Genomic DNA, 27,332 nt, shown 5'->3' with positions numbered 1-27,332 from the left:
CTACAAGATCACATAGCATCACTGATAACAAGATGGCAAGAGACAAGCACAAAAATCTAAGAATCAGAATCCAAGACAATCTGGAAATATCAGAACCCAGTTCTCCCAACACTTCAAATAGTGGATATGCCAATTCACCAGAAAAAGAAGATTTTAGATTAAAATTATACTTTATGATGATGATGGAGATCCTCCAGAAGAACATAAATAACACATTTAAAGAAGTACAGGAAAGCAAGAACATATGCAAACAAGTTGAAGTTCTTAAACAAAACAAAACAAAACAAAAAACAAAAAACAAAAAACAAAAAATCACTTAAAGAGCTAAAGTAAAGCATAAATAAACAGGTGAAGAAGCTAAAAACAGAAATAGAAACAATGAAGAAATCACAAAAGAAGACAACCCTGAAGTTGGAAGATCTAGGAAAGATGTCAGAAGTCATAGATGCAAGTATCACCAACAGAATAAAAGATATGGAAGAAAGAATACCAGGACCAAAAGATACAATAGAAATATAGCATAGAAATCATTGATATAACATTCAGAGAAAATGCAAAAATTAAAAAGATTCTAAATCAAAATATCCAGGAAATATAGGACACAATGAGAAGACCAAACCTAAGGATAATAGGTGTAAAAGAGAGCAAAGACTGCCAACTGAATGGCCAAGTAAATATCTTCAACAAAATTATAGAAGAAAACTTCCCTAACCTAAAGAAAGAGATGACCACAGACATAAAAGAAGGCTACAGAACCCCAAATATATTGAAGCAGAAAAGAAATTCTTTCTGAAATATAATAGTCAAAACAACAAATGTTCAAAGGAAATAAAAGAAAGAAACAAAGAGAAAAGAAAGAATACTAAAAACAGTAAGGTAAAACTGACAGGTAACATATAGAGGCAGAACGATCAGAATTACATCAGACTTTTCAACAGAGACTGTGAAAGTGAGATGATCCTGGTCTGATGGCATACAGCCCCTAAGAGAACACAAATGCCAGCCCAGGTTACTATATCCAGCAAAATTCTCAATTACCATAGATGTAGAAACCAAGATATTCCAGGAAAAAACCAATTTTACACAATATCTGTCCAAACACCCGGAACTACAAAGCATAATAGATGAAAAACTCCAACACAAAAAGGGAAACTTTACCTTATGAAAGCAACAATTAATATTCTTCCAACAAACCACAGAGAGGAAAAGCACACAAACATAATTCTACCACTAACAACAAAAATAACAGAAAACAACAATCACTATTTCTTAATATCTCTTTACATAAATGGACTCAATTCCCCAATAAAAAAGACATAAACTATCAGACTGGAAATGTAAATAGAATCCAGCGTTTTGGTGCATACAGGAAACTCATCTCAGCAACAAAGACGGGCACTACCTCAGAGTAAAAAGTTAGGAAAAAAAATTCTCAAGCAAATGGTCCCACGAACCAAGCTGGAGTAGCCATCCTAATATCAAATAAAATAAATTTTCAACCAAAAGTAATCAAAAAAGATAATGAAGGACACTTTTTTACACATTAAAGGAAAAATCTATCAAGATAAAATTTCAATCCTGAACATCTATGATCCAAATACAGGGGCACCCATATTCATAAAAGAAACCCTACTAAAGCTCAAAGCATATACAGTACCACACACAATAATAGTGGGAGACTTCAACTCCCCGCTCTAATCAATGGACAGATCATGGAAGCAGAGCCTAAACAGAGACACAGTGAAACTAACAGAAGTTCTGAACCAAATTGATTTAACAGATATCTATAGAATATTCTACCCTAAAACAAAAGAATATACCTTTTTCTCAGAACCTCATGGCACCTTCTCCAAAATTGACCATATAGTCAGGCGATAAACAGGCCTCAACAGATACAAGAATATCAACATAATCCCATGCATCCTATCAGATTACCATGGACTTAGGTTGGTCTTCAATAACAATAAGAATAACAAAAATCGCACATAAACAAGGAAGCTATATAATACTCTACCCAATGATAGCTTGGTCAATGAAGTAATACAGAAAGAAATAAAAGTCTTTCTAGAATTTAACAAAAATAAAGGCACAACATACCCAAATTTATGGGATACAATGAAAGCAATGCTCCCCATCCCTTCCCATAGTTTCCATGAAGGTGCCCCCTCTCCAAACCACCCTTCTACATCTCGGCACTTTGGCTTCCCCTACACTGGGAAAAAGAGAATTCACTGGACCAAAGGAATAATTTGAAATGTAAATGTAAAAATAAAATGGGGGTGGGGGGAAAGGGCTCACGCTTGAGCTGATGAAATGCCTCAGTGAGGAAAACCACTAGCAACTAAGTCTGAGAACCTGAGTTCAATCCCTTAGAAATCAGAGATGGCTCAGAGGTAAAGAGCACCGCTGCTCTTCCAGAAGTTCTGAGTTCAGTTTCCAGCAACCACGTGGTGGCTTACAACACTCTGCAATGGGATGCGATGCCCCCTTCTCCTGGGTCTGAAGGGAGCAACAGTGTACTCATATACATTAAATAAATAAATATCTAAAAAATGAAAAAGAGATCATACGGTGGACGGACAAAAACATACCTGGAAAGGTTTCCTCTGACTACTGCGGCATCCCCACATGCTCTCTCTTTCTCATTCTCTTTCTCTTTTACACACACACACACACACACACACACACACACACACACAATTAAAAACAATGAATTGAATATTACTCCTTAAAGATGATATAAAATCTTTAAGCCAATGTGTTATCAGAGAAATTTAAAAGCATTTCCTCACTCACTAGAGGGTTTACTCTCACCATTCTTTAATGTAAGGCTTGCTGTTTCAGACAGGATACCAAAACATGATTAAGAAATAAAGGAGTGTGAACAAGAAGTATCGTAACTTATAGAAAATCCAATCACATGGAGAATGTACACACACTTTACAAAAAAAGTATTAATATGCACTAAATAAATGGAGAGGTATCAAATACAAACACGAAAGTGGCAAGGACCGGTAATGATAAACTAAGGGAAAATTAGCAAGCATTCAGCTTTTGTTTCTCCCCTGTAGAACGGCTGTGTTTAAGAAACACCAAGTCTTGTGAGGGTGAGGAAAAGTAGTCCCCTTGAGCTGACTGAAATCGCTTTGCATGCACACCCTGGAAATCGGAGTGGATGTTCCTTGAAAAGATTATAAAGAGAATTAGTGTCTGACTCATTTACAGTGTCGGGTACATAGTTGAGGAGTCACAGCACACAATAGTGACAGTGTCTGCATACCATGACCACTGAAGCAGTGCTTACAACACTCCTGAATGGTAACAAACCTATGGTACATACATTAGAGTAGCCTTTGACCATAAAGAAGACTGAAATTATGCCGTGTGCTGGAATATTACTGGAACTGCGTATCAACAGGTTAAGTGAATAAAGTAGACTTGAAATTGTAAGCATTGAAACTATTCCTTTTACGTCATGAACTTAAATGAAAATCCTTGGGGGACATGAAAGGAACAAGAGATAAGATGTGCATATAAATGCATGTCAGTTTTCTTCAAAGAATAATTTATTTAAACATTAAAATATACAGAGATATTCCTGTTTGTTATTCAACACTTTCATATATATATATACATATCACTATGTACATATATATATATTAGCTGTTTAAAAGAGTGTTTCATCTATTAAATGACACATGGTAAATAATTTTATTCATTTTAATTTGGATTTGTGACTAAAATAAAGGAACCACATGATAGGACACTCAGAAATTAGGATAAACCAAGAAAAATTGAGTAAAGTTGCAAGCAAATGTAGGCTGGATGTAAGAAACACCATGGCATAGTGTGCTGTGCAGTCACCATGCTCTGCGGGGAATGAGAGTGAGAGAGGAGCCCTTAGAAGGAAGACAACGTTCTGTGGAACTCAGTCACCCCAAGTAACTATGGGGCAAAGCCTGGAGGTAAAGAGTGGACTTCAGCTGTCTTCCTCATCCAAAGTGCCATTTACTAAGAACCCAATCGAAGCCAGTATGTGAAGTGTAGACTTACTGAGATAACTATGGAGTGCAGCATCCACAGAAACAGCAGACTAGGAAGATGCTGACTGGACCAAACAAGGCTGAAATGGACTCTAAGCAATTCTGTGCCTGGGGTGGGGGGAGTAAGTGAGGACTAGAAAGAGCTGAGTTGTTTCCGGAAAAGATGGTTCTTTCTCATTGAAAGAACAATTGGGTTTGAGATTTTAGGAAGTGAGTGAAAACAATCGTGCAGAAATGAAAGGATTTGCACTATGTTCATGGGCGAAATTGAACTTTTGTCAACTGGATAAATACTTGTAGAATATGAAATTATACATGTAACTATATATATTTCTTCATTGCTTGAAAATATATAAAAGTACAAAACTACATATATATATATATTCATATACGTAAAACATATACAACTAAATCTTTATTATTTATTTAAATAAATAAATAAATATGTCAAATATAAACTTACCACATGTCACCTGTAGGTAAAATCATTGATATTTGTTTTCAGAACTTTACCTCCCAGTTTACGTTCACTGGGCATAGCTGTGACCTATACAACTTTAAGAGTATTTGGTATGTATTTTCACCTGTTTTTAATGTATAATTGTACATTTTTGCTATAAAATTTGCTATAAGATGTATATAAAATATGCATATAAATGTATATATTTAAAATTATAAGTAAATAATAATGTACAATAACGAATTGAAGATTCTGCAAAATTTAGAAACCAATTACAGAGAAATTATGTGAAATAAAAGCTATGCAGTTAAACCAAATATACATCAATTACATTATATCAGCTGGAACAATATATTTGAACCAAACTATTTTCAACATCTTGTGCATATGACTCTGATAGACTATGAAAAACGTTAGCATAATGAAAGTCATTTCATACTTCATGTATGCTTGGGAAGAAATAAAATAAAACAAGTTCTTTAAAAGTCTCATCCCCGATGATGATTATCCCTAATGTAATTTTTCTATGGATATAATTACCCCCAAGAAGAGATTGGATATTCTGGGACATCTTCCCAATCCATGATGAGATTTTTAACTGTCTTGATATTTTACATGCCTGAGAAAATAGCAATAGCTATTATGAGTTCATATTTGGAACAGCTATGTCTTGTCTAGAGGACAGTGTTTTGTGTTCTTCTCTCCATCCTCTAGCTCTTAACATTACCTCAAACAGTCCTCTGTGATGTTTCCTGAGACATAGGTAAGAGAAGCGTGACACAAAAGTCGGATCCATAGATGAGCACAAGTCCACTTTGAGTGTTTCCTGTACTTAAAGTGAGAAGTTTCTCAGATGCAGATCCAGAGAAGTAAAAATGCACAGAAATCATCAGTATTTACAATAAAATTTCACAGCATGACCTTTTCGAAAAACAACAGCAATATGTTCTTTACTAGGGTATAAGTTTTCTCTAACCATTTTTTTTATTGTTGTTGTTTTTACTTTTGTTTTTATTGCCATGTTAAGAGTACTTAATTCCTCCTGAAATGAAGATTGTGGTTTCTCACCCCCATAGACAATCTGACCTTACCACCGTTGCTTCCCCCAGGCACTACCTGCCCGACAAGTCGGTAGTGTAATTTGCAGTCATTTGTAATTCAACCTGGACTGTATGATAAAGCTAGAAATGGTCCATTGCTTACTGGGATGCATTTGCAGAGGAGGGATACTAGGATAGAGATGAGATGAAAACAAAGGGAGGAAATGTGGAACAGAAGGATTCAGGTAGGCTGTGAATTCACGAAGCTGTAGAAAGGACCAGGGAAAGCCATAGACAAAATGAGGTCTTCATGAAGAAGTTACATGGGCAACAATGATCTTGCCATCTCAGCAAAAGTATAATAAAGGGACTCATGAGATAAGAAAAAATGCAGGAGCGATGAAGAGTGTTAACATTTTAACATGAGAGGGATGAGGGGGAAGACAGGATAACTAGGGGACCAAATTTTGAGTCAACCAAAACTTAAAAATTATGATGAAGATTTACGAAATCCTACTCACTTAAAACCTAAATGAAAATAAAAGGCATAAATAGAAATGTATTTAATCTAATTGACAGCAGTATATTGAACAAGAAAGGGTGTGTATGCCTATTTAGGTGAGTGTGCACAGTGGATGTCACATACAGTTTCACACACCCACTGAATTATCTTATACTATATTACCCCAGGGTAAGTGAAGACTATTGTAGAGTCATAAACAATGGAATATAATCTCAAAGCAGTATTAAGTCATTGTCAGTCAGTGAAAACCTCAGAGCTACTATTTTTAAAGATACTGGAAGGAACAAAACTATATACTTTAGTTCATTTGTTCTAAATATGTCTCATAAATATTCCCTGCAAATTCAACAACTTACATATAATAATAAAATCATTTCACACTACTGATATTGGTATACATTCAGGGATCAGAATATTGATGAGCCAATTAATAAAAAAATTATAACAATTTTATATAATATATTGTTAGGAGTATTTGAGTGTGTATATTTAAGAAATTTTTATTCTAATCTTATGCAATTGTGTTTTATGAAGAATTTATAATCACTGTTTTCTAGGAACCATTCCTGGACCTCTGCTTTTTCGAATAACATCAAGTAGTTCTTGTACTTTCTGGGATATTAATAAATGTGGAGTCAGAGGACGTTGTTGGATCTATAATAAGTTTAAAATGATGTCCATATTATTGGGATTATGTAAGTGATGTAACATGTATAAATTTAAGTAAGCAAAATTGATTTGCTGTTGTTTATAGCAAGGTAATAGTTAACCAGGAACAAATACATTGATACCTAAAAGCTTATACAATCATTAGAACAGACTTTTTAAACTCGTGCTAAAGAATTTATGTAACTACTTGTAGTATGATATTAAATGCACTATAATTCTGTGTTATTCTTTAAGAAGGGGTTATAAGTGGCATAATTTCAGTCTGTTACATAATTTTGCCTGTGCATTTATATGTCCAAATTGATATCACCTGTGAGTTTTTAATTTTTACAATATTAAATATTAGATAATTCTGTCTATAAAATATTATAGATGAAATAGCATCTTCAAAATACATTTATCTGTCTGAAGAATAAACCTGAATTTTTTGCTAATAAAAACATATTTTGTATTTTTCAGTTACTGAAAAATCACGTTTGCTTAGTATTATCTTTCAAAATATATACTGCCACATGTTCTTGAGTTGGGTAGAGTTGGTGTTTATTGAATAAACAGAAAGCAAAGAGAGTGACATGCAAACGGGACAAACCTTCCTCCACTGTACTCATACACTTTCTCCACTGAGGTTGCTCCATGTCCCTAAGCAGTGCCAACAACCAGGAACCAAGTATTCAAATCTCTGAGCCTGTGGGACTTTTTCATTCAAACTACCACATTTCCCTCCCTGCCTCGTGTAAGGTCAAAGCCATGATATAATACAAAATATATCTAGTCAACTTTTAAAAGTCTCTAGAAAATACAACAGTCTTAATGCTGTTTGAATGACCAAACTCATGAGTGAACATGTCTCACAGGCAAGTGCCCAGAGCTTTAGATGTAGCTACCCCTCTAGCTTTACTGACAACATTATATTACTCCACTTGCTGTTTGCTACTCTGTTGGGTATATATTTCACTGCTCTGGCATCTCTACCATCTTGTATTTTCACTGCTACCCAGGATTCACTTTCACACCTTCTTAAAATGGACTCTGAAGGCCTCTTAAAATTTCAGTTTGTTAAAAAGAGTTTGAGAGTTCTCTGCTCTGTGGAAGCTTTCAAAAACCAGTACAAATATGATTCCAGGGAGTGAGTCTACGCTAATTGGGAAGCTAGTTCTAAAAAGGTACTGTAGGATTATGAAAAATGAAAAAGTAAGGAGGATTGTACAATTCTTCTTTCAAAAGGTCAATATGCTACGGAGGCCAACAAACATGGTAAATTAGGGTGTGTCTGGGAAGAGCTGGGGGATGAGTATATCAAACAGAATGTGTGAACTGACCTCTGACAACGGAACTAAAATGATCTAGTGTTAAAAAACAGCATTTTCAACTATTGGTGCTGGTTCAACTGGCAGTCACCATGCTTAAGAATGCAAATCGATCAATTCTTATCTTCATGTACAAAGCTCAAGTCCAAGTGGACCAAAGACTTCCACATAAAACCCGATACAATAAAACTAGCAGAAGAGAAAGTGGGGAAGAGCTTAGAACACATAGGCACAGGGAAAATTTTCCGGGAACAGAATATCCATTGCTTATGCTCTAAGATCAAGAAATGACAAAGGGGATCTCAAAAAATTTCAAAGCTTCTGTAAGGCAAAGGACATTGTCAATAGGACAAAATGGCAATCTACAGATTGGGAAAAGATTTTTACAAATACTACATCTAATAAAGAGCTTGTAACTAATATATACAAAGAATTTATAAAGTTAGACCACCCACAATAAATCAAATAACCCTATTTAAAAATGGAGAGCAGAGCTAGACAATTGTAAGTGAAGAATATTGAATGTCTGAGGAGCACCTAATGAAAAGTATGCTCCAACATATAGCAAGGTCACATGCTCCACTATATTCTTAGCAGCCTTATTTATAATAGCCACAGGTGTAAAAGAACCCAGATGTTCTTCAGCAGAGGAATGTATACAGAAAATGTGGTACATTTACACAATGGAGTACTACTCAGCTATTAAAAACAATGACTTTATGAAATTCTTAGACTAATGGACTGAACTAGAAAATATTATCCTGAGTGAGGTGACCAAATCACAAAAGAACACACACGGTGTGCACTCACTGAGAAGTGAATAATAGCCCAAAAACTCTGATTACCCAAGATACAATTCACAGAACACATGAAGCTTAGGAAGTTGGAAGACCAAAGAGGAAACATTTCAGTTCTTCTTTAAAGGGAAAACAAAATATTTACAGGAGGAAATACAGACAAAGTTTGGAGCAGAGCCTAAGGAAAAGTTGACTCAGAGACTCACCTGGGGATTCATCCCATATACAGCCATCAAACACAGACAGTATTGTGGATGCCAAGAAGTGCATGCTGACAGGTGCCTGGTATAGCTGTCTCCTAGGAGGCTCTGCCAGAACCTGAGAAATATAGAGTCAGATGCTCTCATCCAACCATCGGACTGATAACAGGGTCCGAAGTGGAGGAGTTAAAAAAAACAGACTAAAGGAGCTAAAGGGGTTTGCAACCCCACAGGAAGAATAACATCAACCAGCCAAACACTCCAGAGCTCCCAGAGAGTAAATCACCAGTCAAAGAGTATACAAGAAAGGGACCCATGTCTGTAACCCCATATATAGCAGAGGATAGCCTTATCAGGCATCAAGGACAGGAGAGGCTCTTGGCCCTGTGAAGGCTCAATGTCCCAGTATAGGGGAATGCCAGGGTAGGAGATGGAATGAAGTGTGTGGGTAGGGGAACACTCTCATGGAGGGATGGGGAGGGTGATGGGACAGGGGAATTCCAAAGAGGTTACAAGGGAATGGAGTAACATTTGAAATGTAATTGAAAAAATATCCAATATTTTTTAAATTTTATTATATTAAAAAAACTCCATGACTTACTCAAAAAAAAAAAAAAAGACATACCTTTAAAATAGGCATAAAGTGATACTAGGAAAACAAAGTACTTTTGGATGAATCTAAAAACTGCCTGACACAATGGAAATTGGTCCTTTTAAAGAAGCTGAGGAAATGGCCAGTGTGGAGTAATGGGGCCTTAATCATGGTGCTTGTGCCCCATCACTAGCCATGGCCTAAAAATATTAAAAGGAGATTGCATAAAAAGCACACAAGTCATATATTTAAAATTACAGACCAACACAGGCCTGGTGAGAAGGCATTCCAATTAACCCGGGTGCAGAGAGAACTCTGCAGAGAGAGCTCTGCCGAGCACACAGAAATTGCACATCCCCTGCTTGGTTCAGGGAACCAGAAAACCAGCATTGGGCTCTTTCCAGCCCGAGGACTTGGAGTGCAGAACAGGTGCTCAGATTATCACCCACCAGGAACAGCAGAGATCCAGGGACACAGGCCAGATACAAGGGAGAGGCAAGAACCAATCACTGACAACAAGATCACTTATAAACACAGACAACAAGATGGCAAGAGGAAAGCTAAAGAACATACCCCAGGGAAACCAAGACAACCTGGCAACACCAGAACCCAGGTCTCCCATCACAGCAAACAATGAAATGGCAAACACTCCAGAGAAAGAAGACTCACACCTCAAGACGATAATAGAGATCCTTAAACAAGAATGAGAGGAAAAGCATAAAGAATTAAAAGATTTTAAAGAAGAAACAAACAAAAAAAAAAAAAAAGAAAACACAAAGAACTCAAAGAACTAGAGGAAAACAGAACCAAAGAGATGAAGGAATGGAAGAAGGAATTTAAAACAGAAATAGACACAATAAAGAAAACACTAAAAGAGACAACCCTAGAGGGAGAACACCTAAAAAAGAAATCAGGAGTCACAGAAGCAAACATTTCCAATAGACTACAAGAGATGGAAAAGAGAATCTCGGGGGCCGAAGACAACATGGAAAACATAGACAAAACATTCAGAGAAGATGCAAAAACCAAAAAGCTCCTAACCCAAAATGTACAGGAGATCCAAGACACAATGAGAAGATAAAACCTCAGGATAATAGGAATAAAAGAGGGTGAAGAATATCAACTAAGAGGCACAGTAAATATCTTCAACAAAATTATAGAAGAAAACTTCTCTACCTTAAGAATGAGATGACCATGAGCATAAAACAAGCCTACAGAACACCAAATAGATTGGATCAGAAAAGAAATTCCACCCGGCACATAATAGTCACAATGCCAAGTGCCCAGAGCAAAGAAGAAATACAAAAAGCAGTAAGGGGAAAAGGTCATGTAACATATAAAAGCAGCCCAATCGAAATCACACCCGACTTCTCAACAGAGACTATGAAAGCTAGAAGAGCCTGGACAGATATCATGCAGACCCTAAGAGAGCACAGGTGCCAGCCCAAGCTGCTATACCCAGCAAAACTCTCAATCACCATAGATGGAGAGACCAAAATATTCCAAGACAAAACTAAATTTACAAAATATCTGACTACAAACCCAGTACTACAATGAATTATAGGTAGAAAACCCAATACAAAGAGGAGAACTACATCCAAATAAAAACAAGAAAACACCTAAGCAAGAAAACCAAAAGAAAAAAGACACACAGGCAGAATTCAATCTCCAAAAGCAAAAATAGCAGGAAACAGCAACCACGATTCGGTGATATCTGTTAACATAAAATGGACCCATTTCCCCAATAAAAAGATATAGTTTATCAGACTGGATACATAAACAAAAACCAGTATTTGCTACATACAGGAAACTCATCTCAGAGACAAAGACAGACACTATCTCAGAGTAAAAGGTTGGGAAAAAAACTTCCAAGCAAATGGCCCCAAGAAGCAAGTTGGAGTGGCAATTCTAAAAGAGAATAAAGAAGACTTTTAACCAAAAGTTATCAAAAAAGATAAGGAAGGACACTTTTTACTCATTACAGGGGAAATTTGTCAGGAGGAACTCTCAATCCAAATACAAAAACACCCATATTCATAAAAGAAACCCAACTAAAGCTAAAAAAAAATACATTGCACCCCATACAATAATAGTGGGAGACCTCAAAACCCCACTTTCACCAATGGACAGATCATGGAAACAAAAACAGAACAAGGACACTGTAATACTAGCAGAGTTTATGAACCAACTGGAATTAATAGATATCTACAGAACATATCATCCTAAAACAAAAGAATACACCTTCTTCTTAGCACCTCACAGCACCTTCTTGGAAACTGACCACATAATTGGTCACAAAATGAGCCTCAATCAATACAAGAGGATTGAAATACTCCCATGCATCCTTTCAGATCACCATGGTCTAAGGCTGATCTTTAATAACGACAAAGACAACAAAAAGCCCATATACACGTGGAAACTAAACAATGCTCTATTAAATGATAGCAGGGTCAAAGAAGAAATAAAGAAAGAAATTAAGGATTTTCTAGAATTCAATGAAAATGAAAACACAACATACCCAAAACTATGAGATTCAATGAGAGCAGTACTGAGAGGAAAACTCATAGCTCTGAGTGCTTCCATAAAGAAGCTGGAGAGAGCATACACTAGCAACTTGACAGCACAGTTGAAAGCTCTAGAACAAAAGCAAGCAGATACATCCAAGAGGAGCAGACGGCAAGAAATAATCAAACTTAGGGAAGAAATAGACCAAATAGAAACAAAAAGAACCATTCAAAGAATCAACAAAACCAAGAGCTGCTTCTTTGAAAAATTAACAAGATTGACAAACCCTTATCCAAACTAACTAGAGGGCAAAGAGAGAGTATCCAAATTAAAATCAGAAAGGAAAGTGAAGAAATAACAACTGAAATTGAGGAAATTCAAGAAATCATCAGATCCTACTACAAAAGCCTATACTCAAGAAAGCTGGAAAATCTGGAGGAAATGGATGAATTCCTAGAGAGATTACCAGATACTAAATTTAAACAGGGACCGGGTAAACCATCTAAATAATCTCATAACACCTAAAGAAATAGAAGCAGTCATCAAAAGCCTCCCAACCAAAAAAAAAAAAAAAAAAAAAAAAAAAAAAAAAAAAAAAAAATCCGAGGTTCAGACAGGTTCAGTGCAGAATTTTATCAGACATTTATGAGGAACTAATACCAATACTCTCCCGACTATTCCACAAAATAGAATCAGATGGAACACTACCTAAGTCTTTTTTTTTTTTTTTTTTTTTTTTTTTTTTTTTTTTTTTTGTGGCTACAGTAATTCTCGTTGCTAAACCAGACAAAGACACTACAAGGAAAGAGAACTTAAGACCAATCTTACTTATGAACATTGATGCAAAAATACTCAACAAAATCCTTGCAAACAGAATCCAAGAACACTTCAAAATGATCATTCACCATGATCAAGTAGGCTTCAATCTTGGGATGCAGGGATGGTTTAATATATGGAAATCCATTAATGTAATCCACCATGTAAACAAACTGAAAGAAAAAAACCACATGGTCATCTTACTAGATGCTGAAAAAGCATTTGACAAAATTCAACACCCCTTTATTTTAAAAGGTTTGTAAAGAACAAGAATCCAAGGCCAATACCTAAACATAATAAAAGCAATAACAGCAAACCAACTGCCAACAGCCAACATCAAACTTAATGGTGTGAAATTTGAAACAATCCCACTAAAATCAGGAACTTGACAAGGCTGCCCACTCTTCCGTACCAATTCAACATGGTACTGGAAATCCTGGCTGGAGCAATTAGACAACAAAAGGAAATCAAAGGGATACAAATAGCAAAGGAAGAAGTAAAAGCATCACTATTGGCAGATGACATGATAGTGTACTTAAGCGACCCCACAAATTCCACCCGAGAACTCCTACAGCTGATAAACAAGTTCAGCAAAGTAGCTAAATATAAAATTAACTCAAACAAAGCAGTAGCCTTCCTTTTTTCTCAAAGGAAAATCATGTGGAGAAAGAAATTAGGGAAAAGATGCCCTTCAAAATAGTCGCAAAAAATATGAAGTATCTTGGTGTGACTCTAAGTAAGCAAGTGAAGGACCTGTATGACAAGAACTTCAAATCTCTAAAGAAGGAAATTGAGGAAGATCTCAGAAAATCGAAGATCTCCCATGCTCATGGATTGGAAAGATCAACATTTTAAAAATGGCCATCCTACCAAAAGCAATCTACAGATTCAGTGCAATCGCCACCAAAATTCCAACCCAGTTCTTCATTGAGTTGGAAAGATCAATATGCAATTTCATATGGAATAACAAAAGACCTAGAATAGCGAAATCCATCCTCAACAAGAAAACATCTGCGGGAATCACTATCCATGACCTAAAGCTATATTACAAGGCAATTGTGCTGAAAACTGCATGGTACTGGTACAGAGATAGGCACATGGATCAATGCAATAGAAGATCCAGAAATGAGCCCTCACATGTATGGTCACCTGATTTTTGACAAAGGAGCTGTAAACATTCAATGGAAAAAGGACAGCCTATTCAACAAATGTTGTTGGTCCAACAGGAACTCAGCATGCAGAAGAATGAAAATAGACCCTTTCTTATCTATCTCCTTGTACAAAGCTCAAGTGCAAGTGGATCAAAGATTTCCACATTAAACCAGGTACACTGAAACTATTAGGTGAGAAAATAGGGAAAACCTTAGAACACATAGGCACAGGAGAAAATTTCCTGAACAGAACACCAATGGCTCATGCACTAAGGCCCAAGATTGACACATGAGACTTAATGAGATTGCAAAGTTTCTGTAAGGTTAAGGACACTGTTAAGAAAACAAACAGCAGCCAACAGATTAGGAGATCTTTACCAATTCCATTTCAGACAGAGGCCTAATATCCAAAGTATACAAAGAACTCAAGAAGCTAGACACCAGAGAGTCAAGCAACCCTATTAAAAATGGGGTACAGAGCTAAACAAAAAGCTCTCAATTGAAAAATATTGAATGGCTAAGAAGCATCTAAGGAAGTGCTCTACATCCTTAGCCATCAGGGAAATGCAAATCAAAACAACCCTGTGTTTCCACCTCACACCAATCAGATTGGCCAAGATTCAAAACTCAGATGAAAGCATCGTCTGGCAAGGATGTGGAGAAAGAAGTACACTTCTCCACTGCTGGTGGGTTTGTAAACTGATACAGCCACTCTGGAAATCAGTCTGGCGGTTCCTCAGAAGAATGGACATAGTCCTACCTGAAGACCCAGTTATTCCACTTCTGCGCAAAAACCCCAGAGATGCTCCAACATACAATACGGACACATGCACCACAGTGTTCATAGCAGCTCTATTTATAATAGTCAGAGCTGGAAAGAACCCAGATGTCCTTCAGTAGATGAATGGATACAAAAACTGTGATATGTTTACACAATGGAGTACTACTCAGCTATCAGAAACAATGACCTTATGAAATTCTTAAGAAAATGGATGCCTCTAGAGAATATCATCTAGAGTGAGATAACCCAGTCACAATAGAACAGACATAATATGCAGTCACTGATAGTTGGATACTAACCCCAGAAAGCTCTGAAAACCCCAGAAACAACTCACAGACTGTGTGAAGTTCAAGAAAAAAAAGAAAAGAAAAAAAACCCATCATTTTTACTTCTTACACACCAAGAAAACTTTGACTAATTCCAGGTTACATCCTGTTTTACAGGTACTTTGTGCTTCATTGTAACTGGTGGGATCTGAATGCACACTATCAAATCTTAGAGAAAAAAAAAAAGCCAAGCAATGCCAAAAATGTATTTATATACTTTTATGCAAAAATGCTTAAAATTTACACATTTATCTTTCTTTTTTAAAAGAAATTTCTTCAATAAAAAAAATTACATACCATCTTGAAGAGCACAAAAGAATATGAACTCATCTTTAGTCCCTCCCAGGATGCAAGTGTTCTCTTTATCCAAGATCCTTATCTACCCACTAAACCAGTCAACAGCCATCCTGGCTCAAATGTCACATGCTGTGGTATTCCAGCACTTGCTTTCAGGTAGCCTTTAATTTACACAACAACAGTCTCAAAATTATGAGAGGAGTCATACCCAGATATTATGGAATCACTAAGAGATTCTTTTTAGTGAAATGAGAATGAACAAGAGTGCTTTATCAGGAAATAAATTATTGGATCAAGTTGCTAAGATTAACACTGAGAACATTACCTTCCTAAAAATTACAAAATAGAAAAAATGGAGTTATATTAATATTGATATTTATGTAAAAATTCAAAAATGGACCTGGTACAGGCCAATGTTCAAATTTGAACAACACATTTGTGGGTTAAAAAAATGAATAAAATCTGGGTTTTTAAGTTAATGGATAGTAGAACCATAAATTAAGCGAGAAAGTGAAGTTGTCTGTGTTTATTGTTTGAATGTGAACCATTTGGTGCTAAGTGCAACTTCATACTCATTAGAGAATCTTGGAATATATTCCCATATTAGCACTGGATAAAAGCAGAATACTATAGATATAAAAAGAGAATGCAGTCAGGAAACAATGTATAAATAGAGGGGAAATTCAGCAGGAAAAAAGCATAAGAACCAATTAGAACTTTAAAATGAACATAGATAGCATTAATTAGTAAGCACAGAACTATCACAGAAAATGGGCAGCAATCTGAAAAAAAAGATGAATGGATAATAAAAACCTGACATTACATAGCAAACTTACTATTCTGCCCTGAATAAAAAAGGAAGAAAAAAATTCTCTCTTAATATGGATAAGCCAGATATTATGTCCGTATTATTTTCTGGTTTTATTGCTATAAATCAATCTTTGTATTTTTTTAATGATACAAGTGATAATAGTAGTGAATCTTGATATGTTATAATGAAAAGAAGTTTATTTAGTCCACAGTTCGGGAGTTTAAATTTTCACATAGGATTACAATTCTATCAGACTTTTTGATGCATCATATCACGGTCTTTGACATAGTCTGAGACATGTTTGTTAGAAAGCTATCACATTGTGAGACATGAAATTTCAGAAATTAAGCTCAGTGCTAACATGGAAAGTAATCAAGATGAATTATTTGTATAATCTATATTTCTACCGTTCTTTCTGAGTCTCCTGCTGGGCCCTACATCTTATAGGATTTATCATCATAGTATTCACACAATTGGGTAAAGCTTTGCAAGCCTGAATTTCCAATCTTCACCAGCCCATCCTGGGCTTCTAAGATCTATGCCCTTCTCCTAACATAAAGTATAATAACCACATCCTCATAGAGTCAAGGACCCTGCAAAGCTCAAGTCCACAGGCCAACTTGAAACTCATGGAATAGACTTTCACATATGAGCAGTTGTTCAAAAAATAAAAAAATAAAAAGTTATATCTACAAATAGAAGTGTGACAAGCACAGGGTACACATTCTTAGTCTAAGGGAGGTGTCAGGAGGTAGAAAAGCAAACCAAACACCAAGGAAGACTGAAATTCAGCCTGGCAAATATAGAATTCTAAAGCTTCAATCCTGATAGCTCATAAAAATTGTAGCTCAGGGTGGCCCCATTGGCTAGCCCTTACCCTGTGATTTGGAAGATCCTGCAGGACCCACTGTTTCTCTTTTGTTCTGACTTTGCACACTTTCTTCAACAGTCTCTGATTGTGCCTCATGTTGGTACCTGTTGTCTATTGTCTACCCCAGAGGCCCGTTTCCATAGCTCACCTAGTGTTGCCCAACCCCCCAGCTGATTTTGTGATGGTCTTCCTGACTTCTTTTGAGAAATTTTTAGAAGCTTTAAGGACTCCAAAACACTTGCATCTCTGGAAAATTAGGACCACTTAGTAATATCTGCTGCCCACATAAGCAATGATACTGGAGTCTGAGCCATGCCATTCAAGTCCAAGTGGATCAAGGACCTCAACATAACTAGATACACTACATCTAACAGAAGAAAAGGTGGGGAACTGCCTTGAATACATTGATTCAGGAGACAATTTTCTGACAAGAAAACAAAGGGCTTAAACTCTAAGATAAACAATTGACAAACGATACCTAATTTAACTGAAAAGCTTCTGTAAGGCAAAGGTCACTGATAATAGTACAAATCAGCAGCCTACAGATTTGAAAAAGAAATTCACTAATGCTACATCTGATAGAGGATTAATATCCAAAATATACAAAGAACTCAAGCGAGACTCCAACAGTCCAAATAACCTTGTTTAAAAATGGGGTAGAAAAAGGACTGAAGGAGCTGAAAGGAGTTGTAACCTCATGGGAAGAACAACATTGTCAACCAACCATGGAATAAAACACCAGCTAATGAATATACATGGAGAGGCCCGTGGCTCTGGTTGCATATGTAGCAGAGGATGGCATTGTCTGGCATCAATGGGCCAAGAGGCCTTTGGTCCAGTGAAGGCGTGTTTTCTCAGTGTAGGAGAATGCCAAGGCACTGAGGTGGAGAGGGTGATTGAGAAAGGAAGCACCTTCATGGAAGCAAGTGGAGGGGGGAAGGATATGGGAGCAGGTGAGGGAGAGAAGTAATAACACTTGAAATGTAAACACAGAAAATATCCAGTGAAAAATGGAGTACAGAGTTTTCAGTCGGGCGCTGTGTGGGTTTTCGGATCATATCTGGTGGCTCCGCGGATTGCAACAGCAGAGAACATGGCGGCCCAAAGGGAACCGACCCCAATGGTGTCATCGAGAGCAACTGGAATGAAATTGTTGATAAGTTTGGTGATATGAATTTAAGAGTTCCTTCTTTGAGGCATCTATGCTTATGGTTTTGAGAAGCCTTTAGCTATTCAGCAGAGAGCTATTATCCCTTGTATTAAAGGGTATGATGTGATTACTCAAGCTCAGTCAGCTACTGGCAAGACAGCCACATCTGCTACTTCCATCCTGCAACAGTTGGAGACTGAGTTCAAAGAGACCCAAGCACTAGCATTGGCCACCACCAGAGAACTGGCTGAACAAATCCAAAAGGAAATTTTGGCTCTTGGAGATGATATGCGGGCAACTTGTCATGCTTGCACTGGAGGAACAAACTTTTGAAATGAAATGCAAGAGTTGCAGGCTGAAGCCCCTCATATTGCTGGTGGCACTCCAAGGAGAGTGTTTGATATGCTAAACAGAAGGTGCATTTCTCCTAAATGGATCGACACGCTTGTTTTGGATGAAGCAGATGAAATGTTGAGCCCAGGGTTTAAGAATCAGACCTATGAGATTTTCCAAAACCTAAATACAAGCATTCAGGTTGTGTTACTTTCTGCCACAGTGCCAACTGATGTGCTAGAAGTGACCAGGAGATTCACGAGAGATCCAATTCGAGCTCTGGTGAAGAAGGAAGAATTCACCCTTGAAGGAATGTTATATTGATATTGAGTGAGAGAAGTGGAAGCTGGACACTCAAAGTAACTTGCATGATGCTTTAATGATCACATAGCAGTTACTTTTCTCAATACAAGGCACGAGGTGGACTGGCTCACAGAGAAAATGTGTGCCAGGGACTTCTCTGTTTCTGCTCTGCATGATGACATGGACTAGAAGGAAAGAGATGTCATCTTGAGGGAATTCCGATAAGGGTCAAGCTGTGTTCTGATCACTACTGATTTGTTGGCTCATGGGATTGACGTGCAACAAGTGTCCTTGGTTATAAACTATGATCTATCTATCAACTATGAACACTATAGTCACATAATTGGCAGAGGAGGTCAATTTGGGAGGAAAGGTGTGGCTATAAACTTGGTTACTGAAGAAGACAAGAGGATTCTTCGGGACACTGAGACTTTCTACAATACTACAGTGGAGGAAATGCCCATGAACGTGGCTGACCTAATTTAATTCCTGGGATGAGATGGTTTTGAATGCAGTGCTCCGAGTTGCTGAATAGGAGATCACATTGTGCACTGTGCTTTTTTGAGAATATTTGAATCTTTTCTCAATGCTCATAACAGATCACAAACACAGATTCTGATAGCAAAGTGACATTAGTCCTGAGCTCTTATGAGGAAAGGCATTGGCTTTATCCTCTTAGAGTTAGACTGTTGGGGTGGGTATAAAAGATGGGGTTTGTAAAATTTTTTTTTTAGAAATTCATTTACTAGTTATGTAGAAATGGTTGTACTGGATATTCTTTATCATTTTATAATATACTTGTGCACTAGAAGATATAAATACTGTATAAAATCAACCAATTATGTTAAACTAGCATTTCTGCCTTTATTGTGTTTCTCACTAGCCTGAGTAGAAAGGCCTTTAAAAGTAATTGTTTTTAGAGAAAATTTGAATGCATTTTGTTGGTATTGTGTTTATCCAATACAATATTTAATTAGTGCTAAGTGTGAACTGGACCCTGTTGCTAAGTCTCAGCAAGCAAGCAATCCTAGGTAGAGTTAACCCCCCAGTAAAACTGCCATATTGCACATGTATTAATGAAGTTTCAATGTTAAATAAAATTGTATATTCACTTTAAAAAATGGGGTACAGAGTTAAACCAAGAATTCTCAACAGAGGAATCCAGAATGGCCTAGAAGCACTGAAGGAAATTTTTAACATTTTTAGTCAGCTGGGAAATGCAAATCAAAATGGAGATTCCACCTTACATCCATCAGAATGGCTAAGATCAAAAACTCAAGTGACAGATATTCCTGACAATTATGTGAAGAAAGGGAAACACTTGTATATTGCTGGTGGGGTTGCAAACTTGTACCAACACTCTGGAAATCAAACTAGTGTTTTTTTGTTTTTCTTTTTATTTTTTTTAAATTGAAATAGTTCTACCTGAAGACCTAGCTATACTGTTCCTGGGCATATACATAAAAGATGTCCTACCATACCACAAAGACACATGGTCCTTTATGTTCATAGCAGCTTTATTCATAATAGCCAGAAACTGGAAACAACCCAAATATCCCTCAATAGAAAAATGGATGCAGAAAACATGGTTCATTTACACAATGAAATTCTATTTGGCTATTAATTGAAAAACACCATGAATTTTGCAGGCAAAATTTGGATGGAACTAGAAAATATCACCCAGACCCAAAAGGACATGTACTCAGTGCCAAAGTGGATATTAACATGAAGTTAAGAATACCCATGATACACCCTATAGAACCAATGAAGTTAAACAAGAAGAAAACCCCAAGAATGGATGCTTGAATCACACATATAACAGCAAACACCATTATAATAGAAAGCAGAGGGAGGGAGGGAAGTGGATGGGGGGGGGGGGAGAATGGGGAGGTAGGATCAGGTGTGATGAGAGATAAAGGAGAGACGTGGAATGCTATGAGAAAGATTGCAAATCTCCAACTGCCAGGATTAGTGGAGAATCTCTAAGAAGTCCCAGAGACCAGATAGGGGATGTTTCCAGGACTGAAAGGGAGTGACCTTAGATAAGTTGACTATGAGTGGGGACATATAACCTAAAGAGGACACTTCCTGTATCTACCTAGGTACTCCAGTGAAGATATAAAGCCACCAACTCACCCACAAAACCTTCAATTTCCTGTCTAAAAGAAATGTAAGAACAAAGATAAAACAGAGACTGAAGGAACGGCCAACCAATAACTGGCCCAACTTGAGACCCATCCCATGGGCAAGCATTGATTCCTGACAGTATTCATAACTTTTTGTTATTCTTACAGACAGGAATCTAGGATAACTCTCCTCTGAGAGATTCTGGTCAGCAGTAGACTGACTCATGCAGATACCCACAGCATAACACTGAATAGAGATTGGGGACCCTTATGAAATACTTGGGGGAAGGATGGAAGGCTCTGAAGGGAATGGGAGCCCTCAGGAAGATGAACAGACTCAACTAACCTTAACCCCCTCATCCCCAGAACTCTAATGGACTGAGCCACCAACCAAACAACATACACAGGCTGGACTGAGGCCCTCATCCCTTATGTAGCAGACTCTTAGCTCAGTCTCCATATTTGCCTTGTCTGAACTCAGTGGGAGAAGATATGCCCAATCTGCCAAAGACTTGATGTGCCTGGGAGGAGGGGTGAAGGGATGGGGGCTTCATTGTCTCAAAGGAGAAGGGGAGAGGGATAATGTAAGAAACTCTATGAGAGGGAAACCATGGTGGGGCACAACATTTGGGATGCAGGTAGCTAGAGAGACAGATATAGATAGTTCAAAGTTTAAAAAAATAAAAAATGGAAAAAAGAAAGAAAAGAAGCAAGGAGAAAAGAGTTTCCTTGAGCAACAAGCCCGTTGCAAATGATGGGGCACAGCCACTGAAGGCCTTTGCTCATTGTTCTGATGCACAATTGTCCACTCCGGTTTAGTCACAGTAATCTCTTTAGCAAGTCCTTACTGGGCCTCCCTTACGTTTTGTTCTTCCAAACATGTGGTTTTGCTTTTTCCTGACCAGGCTATAAACTTACCAAGCCTTTTGCATTCCCGTTCCTTTTGTTCCACTTGAATTCTTAATAAAAACAGCCAGTGGTGCCCACGGCAGATCATTACTGCTTGGTTGTTTTAATTTCTGCCCTCTCAATATTAAGAACATCGCTTGGTATTTCTTTGTATTCTCTGTTCTGTGTAATCATTTCACTATGCCAGTCTTTGTAAGACTACAACAGAATGCTCTCTGGACAAAAGTGTGGTTTTCCACCTCTTACTCGTATCTGCTATGGAAAACATATTCAAGGAGGACTTCCCTGCCACTGCCCAGTTACTCTTCCCTCTCCTTTAATGTCAATTATTTATTTAAACATAGAAGATGTTATTGTATTGTCTGAATTTCTTCTGTTCTTGTTAGATATGTTTCCTATTACCATTACAAGATTCTTGGAAGCACTGAATATATTTTTTCATAATTTCTCATTTGTTTCTCAACTTCTCTGTTTCCAAAAGAATCTTACAGTTATTCACTACCTTTAGTTTTTATTGTAATACCATATGTAAGAATATATTTGAGATAGTATCCCTTAAGATATGTAAAATAATTAATAAATGGAAAGACTTGTTTACTTGTGTTGTGCTGTAGCTGTATTGAATAACTGGGTTTTTTTTTTTTGCTACAACATTTTGAGTCTAACAGGATTTATTACTCGTGAAGTTTAATTATTATTACATAATAATTTAACTTTCAAAAACATACAAAAGCAATTTGTGTGGAAAATGATCAATATTTCAAACACTAATCTTGCTTAAAGATTTAGGAATGTTTCAGTTTCTTTTGATGATAAATTTGAAAAATGCATTTATCTGTCTTTAAATTAATACGGTAAATGAAGTCATAGAACATTGCTCTTTGGAGGCTATCTGATTAATATGAAATTTTTTGTAAGCATTAAAAATTTAATTTTATAGTATTCTATAATATTAATTTTATTTTGTAATTGGGAAATTAATACCTTCAGAAGTAAACTATACTAGGTACATGGCATCCTTTTCAAAAACTTTTGTTAAAAACATAGTTACATTATTACTTCTTTTAATACAGGTCTTACTTGCAAATTGAGCACAGCTTTGCTTACTCTCTTCGCACTTTATAAATATAAAGTTATAAGAGTTGAAAGTGAAAACATGAAGAAAACAAAAGGAATTAAAACAAGAGCAAAATAAATATTAACTCATATTTTCCATGGTAAGAATTTTATTTTCCCTTTCTCGGTGGAATATCACATCAATAACTTTTAAGATAATAGTAATGATGATATGTTTTAAAATATGCTTCATATAATAAAATTAATTTGAGCATTACAAACATGATCTGTTTTACAATGCTTAAGATATTTGAATAACTTGTTTCTTTTTCTTTTAAAAAATTCTGGGTTCTCATACATGTCTTTAATCTCAGCATTTTGGAGGCAGAGCAAATCTGTGAATTTGAGGCCAGCCTAATTTCTAGGACAACCAGAGCCACAAACTGTCTCCAAAAACCAAACAAAACAAGCAAAACAAACATGCTCACTTACGATGAAAACAGGCACACACACACACACACACACACACACAGTCTATAATAATAGAAGGGGGGTTAATTAAGAGAACTGGATACTCCTGCAGAAGTCCTGAGTTCAATTTTCATCAACCATATGGTGCCTCACAGTTATCTGTTATGTGATCTGATGTTGTCTCCTGGCCTGCAGGTATACATGCAAATAGACTACATATATATATATATATATATATATATATATATATATATATATAATGCATAAATAAATCTTTAAAAATGTTGCAGGTATTTTTCTTTCATTTAAAGTTAACTCTTTTCTCATGCAGTATATTTTGATTACAGTTTGCACTCTTTCTATTCCTTCCCACTTCCCCTCCTCTCCAGATGAGCTCCCCTTTCAGTCTCTCATTAGAAAATAGGCTTTTAGAAGATAACCAAACATAACAAAATAAATTATGAGATAAAAAGAAAAACAGTCACCTTGGACCTGGATAAGGCAACCCAACAGAAGGAAAAGAGCAGGCACAAGAATCAGAGAGCCACTCTTTCAGATACTCAGGAGTTCCAGACAAACACCAAGCTGAAAGCTATCATTTATGAGAGAACTTGCTACAGGCACTGACCGCTGTTATAGTGTCTTTGAGTCCACATGAGCCTGCCCAGCGTCAGAGAGTCTGCTCTGGTCTCTTTCATTCTCCCTGGCTCTTAACTCTTCCTTCGTCTTCTGCCAGGTCTCCTGAGCTCTGAGCGACAGGATTTGATGAGACATTCCATTTAAAGGTACATGTTCTAAGAACTCCTCTCTGCATAATGTCTGGCTGGGGGTCTCTGCATCTGTTCCCATCTGCTGCAGGAGGAAATTTCTCCGATGATGACTGAATAAGGCACTGATCTTTGAATACAGCAGACTATCGTTAGGAGTCATTTTACTGCCTTAAAAAAAAAGTAGTGATTGTTTTTATCCTAGGTCTCTAGGCTATCTAGTGTCTGGTTCTTGGTCACCCAAGCAGGATCAGGTATGAGTTCTGGCTCATAGAGGTAAAACAGATTGTAGCCAACGGTATTGTAGCTTTGATGATGTTTTTGTTTATCTTTTAGTATCCCACAGAATACTTCCCACACCAATGAGACTAGAACCTAGGGGTTAACACTCTATGTAGTGACCAACTGGACCTACCTATGTTCAGATAGGTAGTGTAGGTGTCTTTCTTAGCAATGTGGCTAAAGCATTGTCTTAACAACAGCCTGGATTGTTTGGGAATTTCTACTGACCCCTTTAGTCAAGAACTAAAATGGTCCCACTACTAAGAGCTACACTTGAAAGAAGAGATTTCTTTCTTTTTTTCCTTTTCTTTTCTTTCTTTGTTCTTTTTTAACTATTTCACCCACTATTAGGAGACCTCATTTGGATTACCCTTCTATGTTCTAAGATGTTTGTACTGCACTAGATTTTTATACCATCCATCAAATACCCATCAAGATCTCCTTTACCCTTAGCTGTACTCCCACTGTCCACATGACTATCTCATTCCCATCTACATCCAGCCCTGGTACACTCATAAAATCTGTTCTGTTTTCCCCTCCCAGGGAGATCCCTGTGCCCCCATTCCCTTCCTCTATACATACTGTCTCTGTGTGTATGGATTACAGGCAGACTATCATTTATATAATGACGACTAATCCCATATGTGAATACATACTATTTTCACCTTTCTGGCTGCAAATTGAATAATGAGATTCTTTTTCAACAATAAGTAAGACACCATTGTGTAAATGCTCAACGTTTTCTTTATCCATCCTTGAGTTTGCGGTCACTTAGACTTATTTACAATTCCTGGCTATCTGTTATAAACAATGCAGCACTTAATATGATTGAAGAAATATCTTTTTGGTAGAATAGACTGTCGTTCAAATGTATGTCCAAGAATGTTAGAGGTAAATGGATTCCCACCTTTCTGAGTAACCCCATGCAGGTTGCCACAGTGGCTGCAGATGTTAGCACTCCCACCATCAATGGAGAAGGGTTACCCTTCTTCCGTACCATCAAAACCATGTGCTATCATTTCTTACTGATCTTAATCATTCCGACATGTATAAGATGAAATATCAAAAGAACAAAAGATTTGATATGCATTTTCCTGGTAGCTAAGGATGCTGAACATTTCCTGAAATTTGAGTTTCCTATATTGAGAATCCTTTGTTTAGATCTGTACCCCACTTTTTGAATTAGATCATTTTGCTTTTTTGATACCTAGTTTCTTTCATTGTTTTGTATATGTTTAATATTCACAATCAGACATGGAGTTGGTAAAAGTCTTTTCTGTTCTGTAGACTGCTCCTTTGTCCAAATTAAGGTATACTTTGCCTTACAGAAGATTTTCAGTTACATGAGTTCCAATTTATTAATTGTTGGTTTTAGGGACTGTGCTACTGGTGTTCTGTTCGGAAATCTTCTGTGACAGTGTGTTAAAGGCTTTTCTTTCACTTCTCTATCAGGCTCAGTGTATTTGCTTGTATGTTGAGTGTCTTTATTCATCTGGACGTGAGTTTTGTGCAGTGATAAATCAGGATCTATTTGCATTCTTCTACATGCAGGCTTCCAGTTAGACCAGCTCTATTTGTTAAAGATGATACTTTTTCCAGTGTTTATTTCTGGCGAGATATATATGTACCAGGTGTGTTCATTTATCTTTGGATCTTTGTTAAATTTCATTAATTAGTGTATCTGTTTTCTGCCAACATAAAGTGATTTTTATTACTATAGATCTGAGGTATAACTTGAAATTGAGAATGGTAATCTCAAGCAAGCAATTCTTTTATTGTTCAGGGTTGTTTCAGCTATACTGTTTTGTTTGTTTGTCTTTTTGTTTTGTTTTCCATATGAAGTTGAAATTTTTCCTTTCAAGGAATAGAAGGAGAGGGGAATATTTTTTTTCCAGGAATGATCTTTGGGTTAGATGGAATTGGGATCTGAGATAAAGCAGAAAGTGGAGAGAGGGATATAAGGAGGGGATGGTTTATGTGATCCAGAGAAGATGGGGGAGGGGACAAATAAGGCTGCAACAGGTGCTCTGTTGCAGTGCTGTGGGTAAGATTGGGGGATTAGATCTGAGGAAACAGCGAGTACTCATACTACGTTTAATGGGACGATAGTAGAGGAATGTGAAATGGACACTTGAAAATGTACACAGTTTAATTCTGCAATGTTTCCCTATCACTTACTTACTGGATACAGGCATCATGGGATTATCTCCTTCTTTTCAAGTATATTTAAATTGTTCTACTTTATTCTTTAGAACTGTACATATGCAAAGGTGAAGTGCTACCTACACCTCATCCTCCTAATGTCTATGTTGTTAATTTTATTTGACAACTTGGCAATTGTTTCTCAACAATATTATAAATTAAATTAGATATTTCACTATCATATTAAGAAAACTTAGGTTAAAATCATATTGAACTTCCAAGATAGATTTCTGTAGCTTTTTAAAAGTTAAATTTCTACTCATGTATGATTTGACATAAAGAAGTACTCCAGAAAACTGCAGCATGCATATTCTACTGAGCTTTTTTTTAGAAGATAGGAAATTTGATGTCACACATTTCTACATTTTACACTCACCTGAGTTTTATTAAAAGTGCCTAATAATCTGAAAAAAATGTTTATTTTTCTCTTTATCATTTAGTTTAAAATTAAGCACAACTATTTGTAAAAAAAATGTACTTAAGTATAAAAATAAATCAATTAATATATGGGATTTTTCTCAAATTAATTTGGAGTTCTAAAGAA

The 27,332-nt window shown here is 36.6% G+C and overlaps 1 pseudogene across 1 annotated transcript in view; it reads left to right on the top strand.

Moving 5' to 3' along the window:
* LOC308433269 (eukaryotic initiation factor 4A-II-like) overlaps positions 1 to 19,461 on the top strand; it is a 39,201-nt pseudogene extending 19,740 nt beyond the window's left edge. Inside the window, exon 4 of the transcript in view lies at positions 18,183 to 19,461. The product of the transcript in view is annotated as a eukaryotic initiation factor 4A-II-like (transcript). The remainder of the gene's footprint in view (positions 1 to 18,182) is intronic.
* Positions 19,462 to 27,332: the final 7,871 nt, after the last annotated feature.

The sequence above is a fragment of the Micromys minutus genome (assembly GCF_963924665.1).
Source record: "Micromys minutus genome assembly, chromosome: 19".
NCBI lineage: Eukaryota > Metazoa > Chordata > Mammalia > Rodentia > Muridae > Micromys > Micromys minutus.
The sequence above is the reverse complement of the archived record's forward strand: the minus strand, read 5'-3'. Positions and strand labels throughout refer to the sequence as shown.